Source organism: Pseudophryne corroboree, unplaced genomic scaffold (assembly GCF_028390025.1).
Source record: "Pseudophryne corroboree isolate aPseCor3 unplaced genomic scaffold, aPseCor3.hap2 scaffold_436, whole genome shotgun sequence".
Classification (NCBI taxonomy): Eukaryota; Metazoa; Chordata; class Amphibia; order Anura; family Myobatrachidae; genus Pseudophryne; species Pseudophryne corroboree.
Genome location: NW_026970063.1, coordinates 219080 through 230857, shown reverse-complemented (window position 1 = coordinate 230857; position 11778 = coordinate 219080).

The following is an 11778-nucleotide window of genomic DNA, read 5'->3' as shown; positions in this document are numbered from 1 at the left end:
GTTCCAAGGTAATACTTTATACAGCTGGTTGAGATCCTGGTCGGTGGATATGGATTCCAAGAAAACCCTGGAGGTGCTTCCTTTCAAGGGAGACACTCTCTTTGGAGAAGACCTCAATAAGATTGTAGCTGATCTGGCTACTGCTAAAACAGCTTGCCTACCTCGTATGACTCCTACCACGCAGAAGGCTAAAAGTACTTTCCCTTGGCCCTTTCATCCTCCTGGTAAAGCGTACCCAAGGTCAGGCATACCCAATGCAAGCTCATGCTTCCAGACCTGCCAAGCCCAGACTGAAGCAAGCCTGGGCTGCCCATCAGCCTGCTTCCAAAACGGACAAGCCTGCCGCATGACGGTGCAGGCCTCCCTCTGGGGGACTTCTAGGTTTGGCATAGAAAGGTATAATTCTAAGCTAAAGAATTTTGTTTGGAGCTCACCTTGTACTTTGTGAAGAAATAATCAGCATTGTGGCTGAGCAGGTACATGTAGTGTGTGGCTGCAAACTGCATGGATCTGCTGCATTGTAATGCTGATACTTTTTTTTTGCAAAGTACCAATAGCTTCATATAATGTTCACAATTTTTATGCAGGATCAAATAGCTCAATGGGTAGGGTGTTTGATTAGAATTCAACAGGTTATAGGTTTGAATCCTGGGTATGGTAGTTTGAGATGTGTTATTTAATAAAGTATGTTGTTCTGACTGCCGGCATCCTATCACCTGGGATAGCATACTAAATAAATGGAGTTGATCAATTTCTTTTTTTTTTTTTTTTAAACTAGGGACAATTTCCAGATACTTTTCTGTATAACTGAGATTGCCCCCTGGAACTTCACATCAGTTGACAACTATGCATGAGTGGGCAGTGCTTGCCCTGGATCTGCCCACCCATTTATGTGCCGTCATAAAAGAAAGCACAACTGACAGTTATCCTGGGCGTACACTACACAATTATCTGTCAGGCTATCTATCCAGTCTGGATGGATGGCATGAAAATCTGGTAATGTATAGGAGCAAATGTCAATTAACCATTTGCTCCCAAACACTAGAAAAGTGGTCAAAAATGGTCATTACACAAATTGGTTAAACCCAAAATTGAACCAATTTGTTTAGGGGACCATTTTTGTCCATTTTCAAGTGTTTGAGAGTAAATCGTTGATGGTCATTTGCTCACATAGATAACCGGATTTCTATTCCAACCAGACAGTGTTGGAGAGATGGTCTGCCAGATTACATAATGCATACCAGAGCCATAATTAGACTTTTTGGTGCCCTGTGACAGAGAATTATATGCCCCCCCCCCTCCCCATTTTTGCAATATGGACAAAAGGCGCATGCCTTGTGGGGAAGGGGCATAACAAGATTGGTCTCAGAGAAAGCACATGAGATATGAAGATATATCTAGTATACTTGACACTCAATGGTTTGTGGTATTGCCCTCCTTAAATGCATATACAGTCACACATGGCGTGTTTGTGCAAATGGCATATCAGCAGTCAGCACTAACTGGTGACATGCCATTTATACAAGTAAGCCATGTGTGACTAATATATAAACATACTTTATTAAATAACACATCTCAAACTACCATACCCAGGATTCAAACCTATAACCTGTTGAATTCTAATCAAACACCCTACCCATTGAGCTACTTGATCCTGCATCTATTCTAACCTCCAAAAACAGATTCAGTTGCATTTTCCAGCGTGTTTTGTTTGCGCCTTTGCAAATGTCTTACATCGACAAACTTATTTAGTACTATTTTGCAAATAGGGTTACATTGTCACAACATTGTGTTCCCTAATTGCTTGATTTTTTAAATGCAACAATTGATAAAGACACCTGATAATTGCTCTGTGGAGTCTTATTTTGTGTCTACTTCTTATCTACATTTAATTCCCTAACTCTAATCAAGGCATTTTTAAATGCTGGGGGCTGCCAGGACGTGAAGCCTACCTAGACTTTAGATCTGAATTTGAATGTACTTGTGAACTAACTTAATTTCCTACTTCTAAATTCATTCCTAAATTCACTACTTACATTAATCCTGTAGTTGGGCATTTTGAGCCTTCAATTGTGGGCATTGCTTTGTGTCCAGACCAGCAGCTGGTGGTGTGCATTTGCTGGAAAGGCATCGAAGACCTCCGATATGCTGCATCTCCTGATGTGTGTCTCCCTCAAGTGGCTGTCAGTAAATGCATGCTAGACACCCCATTCCAAGCTGATTGTGACATCACGGAACATGCATCATAGAACAGGCATGCTAGAACATGGGTCTTCAACCTGCGACCCTCCAGCTGCTGTGGAACTACATATCCCAGCATGCCCTGCCTCAGTTTTAGCATACCTTAATAGCAAAACTATGGCAGGGCATGCTGGGATGTGTAGTTTCACAGCAGCTGGAGGGCCACAGGATGAAGACCCATGTGCTAGAGCCAAGCCGCAGGTACATTGAATGCTAGCAAGCTGAATGTTTAAATCATTTTTGTTCCGCAGCATTCCAATGCGGAAGATTCCATGGAACCAGAGATTATTCCATTGAGAAGGACATGCTGCCTGGATGACTGCACTGTGCAAATTAAATCACGGAGCCAGTTGGCTTGTGGGTGGCTCTGGTGACTGGGTGGTTGGGTGGGCGGTGTGTCGGAGGTGGAGCACATGCAAATGAATGTGTATCATCCAGCTAGTGAGAGTGAAAACTCATGCAGGAGTGTGCCTGCTTGTCAGTGGGTTATGCACCTTGCCAGACGTCAAATCTACATGGAGCAGCTGGAGGGAACAAGAGCAGGTTTGCAAAATATAGGCCCTCATTCCGAGTTGTTCGCTCGCAAGCGGATTTTAGCAGATTTGCTCATGCTAAGCCGCCGCCTACTGGGAGTGAATCTTAGCATCTTAAAATTGCGAACGATGTATTCGCAATATTGCGATTACACACCTCGTAGCAGTTTCTGAGTAGCTTCAGACTTACTCGGCATCTGCGATCAGTTCAGTGCTTGTCGTTCCTGGTTTGACGTCACAAACACACCCAGCGTTCGCCCAGACACTCCTCCGTTTCTCCGGCCACTCCTGCGTTTTTTCCAGAAACGGTAGCGTATTTTCCCACACGCCCATAAAACGGCCTGTTTCCGCCCAGTAACACCCATTTCCTGTCAATCACATTACGATCGCCAGAACGATGAAAATGCCGTGAGTAAAATTCCTAACTGCATAGCAAATTTACTTGGCGCAGTCGCAGTGCAGACATTGCGCATGCGCATTAAGCTTAAAATCGCTGTGATGCGAAGATTTTTACCGAGCGAACAACTCGGAATGAGGGCCCTTGTTAGAAGAGCATATATGCTGGCGCATTCTCCATGATTGTGTCAGCTTATGTTTTGGTGCACTGCACTTTCCTCCACTAAGTTTTAGCCATTTTGGTTAAACGCAAGTGTAGTTGCTTCTCGCCCTTTTGGCTGTGATCTTGTATCGTGGTTGAAGAGTCTGCTGGAGGGATTGTTTTCTTCTTTGGCGAGAGACTGAAGATATTCCAGGATGGAAGGCTTGGGAACACTATCCGTTTTTCAGTTGTGGAAGAGTTGAAAGACCTGATTGGACTACATTCTATAGTAAAGGATATCTTTGTATTTATTAATCCTCCCTTTATATGTGTCTGTCTTTCAATAAAGCTTCGGGCTTGTGAGTCCCTCACCCTCTTACACTCCACACCCTTTGGTTTCAATAGGTTCCTGACCAGAGTCATGAGTTCCTGGGCCTTTTCTATCGGAAGATAAACCTTTTTCTGGTCCGTATCCAGAATCATGCCCAAGCAAAGTCAGACGAGTCGTAGGAACCAACTGCGACTTCGGGATATTGAGAATCCAGCTGTGTTGCTGTAACACCTTCAGTGAAAGTTATACGCTGTTCAGCAACTGCTCTCTTGATCTCGCTTTTATGAGGAGATCGTTCAAGTACGGGATAATTGTGACACCTTGCTTTTGCAGGAGCACCATAATTTCCGCCCTTACCTTGGTGAAAATTCTCGGGGAAAATTCTGGAGAGACCAAACGGCAACGTCTGAAATTGGTAATGACAATACTGTACCACAAATCTTAGGTACGCCTGATGAGGTGGATAATGGGTACATGAAGGTATGCCTCCTTTATGTCCAGAGATACCATAAAATCCCCCCCCCCCTCTAGGCTGGCGATGACCGCTCTTAGCGATTCCATCTTGAACTTGAACCTTTTCAAGTATAGGTTCAGGGATTTTAAATTTAATATGGGTCTGACCAAACCGTCCGGTTTCGGGACTACAAACAGGGTCGAATAATTTCCCCTTCCTTGTTGAAGCAGGGGAACCTTGACCGCCACCTGTTGAAGATACAATTTGTGAATTGCATTTAACACTATCTCCCTTTCCAGGGGAGAAGATGGTAGGGCCGATTTGAAAAACCGGCGAGGAGGCACCTCTTCGAATTCCAGCTTGTAACCCTGAGAAACAATTTCTATTGCCTAGGGATTCACCTGCGAATGAACCCAGATGTGGCTGAAAACTCGAAGACGTGCCCCCACTGGGGCGTACTCCTTTAGCGGAGCACCAGCGTCATGCAGTGGATTTTGTAGAGGCCGGGGAGGACTTCTGTTCCTGGGAACTAGCTGTGTTGTGCAGCTTTTTCCCTCTGCCCTTACCTCTGGCAAGAAAGGACGCACCTCGTACTTTCTTGTTTCTCTGTGATCGAAAGGACTGCATTTGATAATGTGGTGCTGTCTTAGGCTGTGAGGGAATATAAGGCAAAAAATTTGATTTACCAGCTGTAGCTGTGGAGACTAGGTCCGAGAGACCTTCCCCAAACAATTCCTCACCCCTGTAAGGTAAAACCTCCATATGCCTTTTTGAGTCGGCATCACCTGTCCATTGCCGGGTCCATAGGACTCGTCTAGCAGAAATCGACATAGCGTTTATTCTAGAACCCAGTAGACTAATGTCTCTTTGAGCATCTCTCATATATAGGACAGCATCTTTTATATGCCCTATGGTCAATAACATAGCATCCTTATCTAGGGTCTCAATCTCTGCTTATAAGGGATCTGTTCATGCTGCTACCGCACTACAACCCCGGCCGACGCAATTGCCGGTCTGAGTAAGGTACCAGAATGTGTGTAAATGGACTTTAGGGTAACCTCCTGCTTGCGGTCAGCAGGGTCCCTGAGGGTAGCCGTATCCTGGGATGGCAGCGCTACCTTTTTGGATAAGTGTGTCAATGATTTATCCACCCTAGGGGAGGATTCCCACCGTATCCTGTCCATTGGCAGGAAAGGATACGCCATAAGAATCCTTTTGGGAATCTGCAGCTTTTTGTCTGGAGATTCCCAAGCTTTTTCACATAATTCGTTCAACTCATGTGAGGGGGGAAAGGTTATCTCAGGTTTCTTTCCCTTATACATGTGTACCCTCGTGTCAGGGACAGGGGGTTCCTCTGTGATGTGCAAAACATCTTTTATTGCAATAATCATATATCGAATACATTTAGCCAATTTTGGCTGTAACTTTGCATCATCGTAGTCGACACTGGAGTCAGAATCCGTGTCGGTATCTGTGTCAACTATTTGGGATAGTGGGCGCTTTTGAGACCCCGAAGGTCCCTGCGACATAGGGACAGGCATGGGTTGACTCCCTGACTGTTCCCTAGCTTCTGCTTTGTCTAATCTCTTGTGCAATAAGTTTACATTAGCACTTAAAACATTCCACATATCCATCCAGACAGGTGTCGGCGTTGTCGACGGAGACACCACATTAATTTGCTCCTGCTCCTCTCTAGGAGAGCCTTCTACCTCAGACATGTCGACACACGTGTACCGACACACCATACACTCAGGGAATCCTCTTATCTGAGGACAGTTCCCCAACAAGGCCCTTTGGAGAGACAGAGAGAGAGAGTATGCCAGCACACACCCCAGCACTATATGACCCAGGAAAAAAACATTGAGTTCACGGGCCAATTTCATGGCAGTCTCGGATAGGAGGGCATTGTGGATTCACCAAGGGAATGCTGATGCTGACTCCAAGAAGAAAGGGAGTCTCTTCCCTATGAAGGTGAAGCCTTGTTTGGCGACGGCCTAGTTAATTTGATCTCGGCAGCTCCCGCTGGTAAGTCAACCTTCTTGCCCTATGTTCCCTCTCAACGGATGAAGACGCATCATTATCTAACGCAGTCATTTTGGCCCAATAGATATGCAAGAAGTTAAGATTCCCTTTTCTTTGCAGGTAGAGGAAGGGGAAAGAAGAGGTCTATAGCCTCTTCAAGATCGCAGGAGCAGAGATTGTCCTCTGCTTCTGACAAATCCACTGCATGACGCTGGGGCTTTCTTGCAGGAGCCCACACCAGTGGGGGCACGTCTAAAACTCTTCAGTCAGTTCTGGATTCATTCGGACCTGGACTCGTGGGTTTTACAAATAGTGTCCCAAGGGTACAAACTGGGGTTTCAAGACGTTCCCCCTCACTGATTGTTCAAATTGGCCTTAGTCAGCAGGGAGAAGGTTTTTATTCAAGCCTCTTCGTGGTCCCGAAGCCAGACGGCTCAGTCAGACCAATCTTAAATCAGAAATCCCTCAATTTCTTCCTAAAGAAATTCAATTTCAAGATGGAATCTCTCAGGGTAGTGATCTCCAGTCCGGAGGAAGGAGATTTCATGGTTTTGGTAGACATAAAGGATGCCTACTTACATGTTCCCATTTAGCCACTGCATCAAGCTACCTAAGGTTTGCAATTCAGGATTGTCATTACCAATTTCAGACGTTGCCATTTGGTCTGTCCACAGCTCCGAGGATTTTCACCAGGATGATGGCGGAAATGATGGTTCTCCTTCGCAAGCAAGGAGTCACAATTATCCCATACTTGGATGATCTCCTGATAAAGGCGAGATCCAGGGACCAGTTGGTGCAAAACATTGCACTCTCCCTGACAGTTCTTCAACAACATGGTTGGCTCCTAAACTTGCCAAAACCGCAGTTGGTCCCAATGACGCGGTTGTTGTTTTTGGGAGTCATACTGGACACAGAAGAGGTTTTCTTCCAGTGGAAAGGCTATGGAGATCCAGAGTCTGGTCAAACACATTCTGAAACCAGCAAGAGTGTTAATCCATCAATGCATTCGGTTGCTGGGGAAGATGGTTGTGGCCTACGAGGCCATTCAGTTTGGCAGGTTCCATGCCAGAGTGTTCCAGTGGGACCTGTTGGACAAGTGGTCCGGATCCCACCTACACATGCATCGGAGGATAATCCTGTCTTCCAAGACCAGAATCTCACTCCATTGGTGGCTGCACAGTTCTCACCTCCTAGAGGGGCGATGGTTCGGGATCCAGGACTGGATCCTAGGGACCACGGATGCAACCCTCCGAGGCTGGGGAGCAGTCACACAGGGGGAAAACGTCCAAGAAAGATGGTCAAGTCAGGAAAGTTGTCTCCACATAAATGTTCTGGAGTTAAGGGCCATTTAATAACTGCAGACACAGTACACACTGGGACGGGTGCCCAGCATCCTCTTCAGACTAAGAGAAAAGGATTTACCGTCCTAGAGGAAGCTGGGGACTCTGTAAGGACCATGGGGATACACGGGCTCCACAGAGTTCATGATCTTCACTGAGGTAACGCACAGCACTGCAGCTGTGCGCCATTGCTCCCATACACCTCACATAATCCGGCCACTGTAATGGTGCAGGGCGCAGGGGGGGCGCCCTGGGCAGCAATATAAACCTCTTCTTGGCAAAAATATAACATATATACAGCTGGGCACTGTATATATGTATGAGCCCCCGCCAATTTTACAGTTTAAGCGGGACAGAAGCCCGCCGCCGAGGGGGCGGGGCTTCTCCCTCAGCACTCACCAGCGCCATTTTTTCTCCACAGCACCGCTGAGAGGAAGCTCCCCGGACTCTCCCCTGCTTATACCACGGTAGAGAAGACGGTTGAAAAGAGAGGGGGGGGACATAATTCGGCGCAAATTACATACAGCAGCGCTACTGGACAAACATTAAGTTACGGTGTTATTCCTGGGTTATATAGCGCTGGGGTGTGTGCTGGCATACTCTCTCTCTGTCTCTCCAAAGGGCCTTGTGGGGAAACTGTCTTCAGAAAAAGCATTCCCTGTGTGTGTGGTGTGTCGGTACACGTGTGTCGACATGTCTGAGGAAGAAGGCTATAATAGAGAGGAGCAGGAGCAAATGAATGTGGTGTCTCCGCTGACACCTGATTGGATGGATATGTGGAATGTTTTAAATGCTAGTGTAAACTCATTGCACAAAAGATTAGACAAGGCTGAAGCTTTGGGACAGTCAGGGTCTCAACCCATGCCTGATCCTATGTTGCAGGGACTGTCAGGGTCTCATAAGCGCCCACTATCCCAGATTGTTGACACAGATACCGACACGGATTCTGACTCCAGTGTCGATTACGATGATGCAAAGTTACAGCCAAAATTGGCAAAATCCATTCGATATATGATTATGGCAATAAAAGATGTTTTGCACATCACAGAGGAACCCCCTGTCCCTGACAAGAGTGTACATATGTACAAGGGAAAGAAGCCTGAGGTAACCTTTGAGGGGGTCACACGAGCTGAACGAGTTATGTGAAAAAGCTTGGGAATCTCCAGATAAAAGACTGCAGATTTCCAAAAGGATTCTTATGGCGTATCCTTTCCCATCAACGGACAGGTTACGATGGGAATCCTCCCCTAGGATGGACAAAGCATTAACACGCACAGCTACAGCTGGAAAATCAAATTTTTTACCTTATGTTCCCTCACAGCATAAGAAAGCTCCGCATTATCAAATGCAGTCCTTTCGGTCACAAAGAAACAAGAAAGTGCGAGGTGCGTCCTTTCTTGCCAGAGGTAGGTGCAGAGGAATAAAGCTGCACAACACAGCTAGTTCCCAGGAACAGAAGTCCTCCCGGCCTCTACAAAATCTACCGCATGACGCTGGGGCTCCACTGGCAGAGTCTGGCCCATGTGATGTCATGCAGCTGCTCTGACCACGCCTCCTGTTTCTCCGTTGCCGACCCCATTTTGAAACCGTGCCCCCACACCGCTCCATCTCCGACTTGGAAATGAAGTGTTGTTGACCCCCCTCCCCCCCCCCCTGCACCGATTGACAGGCAGAGGCGATCGCATTATCTGCGGGGTGCCGCAGAAAATGCAGGCGGATGCGTATGCTCTTAGCAGTTTTTGCAGTTGGATTGCAATCCAACCTGAATCAGGCCCCATTATCTATCACAATGCACTGCGGGTAGTACAAAATTGGGTTAATATAGGAGAAAAAACCCCAGAGCTGTGCTCCTTAACTGTCCCTGGTGGCTAGTGGAGCGGCTGCCCAGTAATCAGTGTCCACGCCAGTGCGCACACGGCCCGCCCCCATCAGCGGCCTCGTGATCCCGGAGGGCGGTGTGTGTGTGTGTGACTGACCTTAGGAAGAAACCGGAGCCTCTGCTGCAAGTGACCCAGCAACCGGGGCACGGGAGTATACTGCGCCACTGGGAGTGATGGAGCTGCAGTAAAGAGGTCTATTAGACCTAGCCTGCTGCAGCCCTTGTAGATTCTTATAAAAAAAGTTCTTCTTTTCTTGCCAAAATTAATAGCTAAGAATAGGCTGCCTGAGGCAGCCCCATGTTAAGTGGCCTGCTACTGAAGGCACCAACTACAAACTGAGCTCCCTGTTCATGGAAGTGAGGTTATAGAGGAGGGGGCACTAAACATCTTGGGAACAGTCAAAAGCTTTGAGCCTGTTGGTGCCTCAGATCAAGATCCTACTCTACACCCCAATGTGAATCCTTGTGGAGTCCAGTGTACCCCACAGAAGAAATGAATGTGTCACACCCATTGGCAGCAACATAAGAATAGCTGCTGATGGGCACAATTGAGAAAGGAAGGGGGGGGAAACATTTGAATCCAGCACATATATGTAATTTGAATATGTAATTTGTACCTTCCTACTTTAAAATGTAATGGATGAACCTCACCCTGTGAGAACTATCTTCATGATCAAGAGATCTCATATGCAAGATAAGTATGTGTTGGGATAGGGCTGTGGAGGGCGGCTGCTCTGGCACACCCCTGTCAAGTTAAGGAGATTCAACAGAGGAAGCACAAGGGAACTCTCATCTGGGGACAACAACTGCAGGGAGAACACAATTTCAGACGAATGTGGGAGGGCAGAAGGCTGCCTAATACTGAAGCACCCCCAAACAACAAACCAAATGCAACAACTAGTGCAAGCATTCCTGGGGGAAGGCCTGCAGCAGATGGATTTGCATATGGTGATGTCATCCAAGCAGTGGGCATAGTTGGCTGCAACCCTCGTCTGCATATGAAAAGAGAAAAGGGTCACGCAGGGCATGGCGGCCTTTGTGGGGTTGCGCTTGGATGACCCCTAAATCGCTTTATACACCCCCATCCCCCATCAGTGTGGGGCTCATGTTGGCCATGCCCCAGCCCCTGAAGCATTTAAGCTGATTTCTTGCAGCAGCTGGACCCAGTAACAGCTCCAGAGTTGCTCTACAAGACAAGTAAAAGGGTGTGAGCCCTGCAGCACCACCTGTAGTTTGCATACACACACATATATAGGACAGCATCTCTTATATGCCCCAGGGTCAATAAAATAGTATCCTTATCTAGGGTATCCATCCCCTCAGATAAGGTATCCGTCCATGCCGCTACAGCACTACACACCCAGGCCGACGCAATTGCCGGTCTGAGTAAGGTACCTGAATGTGTATAAATGGACTTCAGGGTTATCTCCTGTTTGCGGTCAGCAGACTCTTTGAGGGTAGCCATATACTGGGACGGGAGGGCTACCTTCTTGGATAAGCGTGTTAATGCTTTGTCCACCCTAGGGGAGGATTCCCATCGTAACCTATCCATTGATGGGAAAGGATACGCCATAAGAATCCTTTTGGAAATCTGCAGTCTTTTATCTGGAGATTCCCAAGCTTTTTCACATAACTCGTTCAGCTCGTGTGACCTCCTCAAAGGTTACCTCAGGCTTCTTTCCCTTGTACATATGTACCCTCTTGTCAGGGACAGGGGGTTCCTCTGTGATGTGCAAAACATCTTTTATTGCCATAATCATATATCAAATGGATTTTGCCAATTTTGGCTGTAACTTTGCATCATCGTAATCGACACTGGAGTCAGAATCCGTGTCGGTATCTGTGCCAACAATCTGGGATAGTGGGCGCTTATGAGACCCTGACAGTCCCTGCAACATAGGATCAGGCATGGGTTGAGACCCTGACTGTCCCAAAGCTTCAGCCTTGTCTAATCTTTTGTGCAATGAGTTTACACTAGCATTTAAAACATTCCACATATCCATCCAATCAGCTGTCGGCGGAGACACCACATTCATTTGCTCCTGCTCCTCTCTAATATAGCCTTCTTCCTCAGACATGTCGACACACATGTACCGACACACCACACACACAGGGAATGCTTTTTCTGAAGACAGTTTCCCCACAACGCCCTTTGGAGAGACAGACAGAGAGAGAGTATGCCAGCACACACCCCAGTGGTATATAACCCAGGAATAACACAGTAACTTAATGTTTGCCCAGTAGTACTGCTGTATGTAATTTGCGCTGAATTATGTGCCCCCCCCCCCTCTTTTCAACTCTCTTGTCTACCATGGTATAAGCAGGGGAGAGTCCGGGGAGCTTCCTCTCAGCGGTGCTGTGAAGAAAAAATGGCGCTGGTGAGTGCTGAGGGAGAAGCCCCGCACCCTCGGCGGCGGGCTTCTGTCCCGCTTAAACTGTA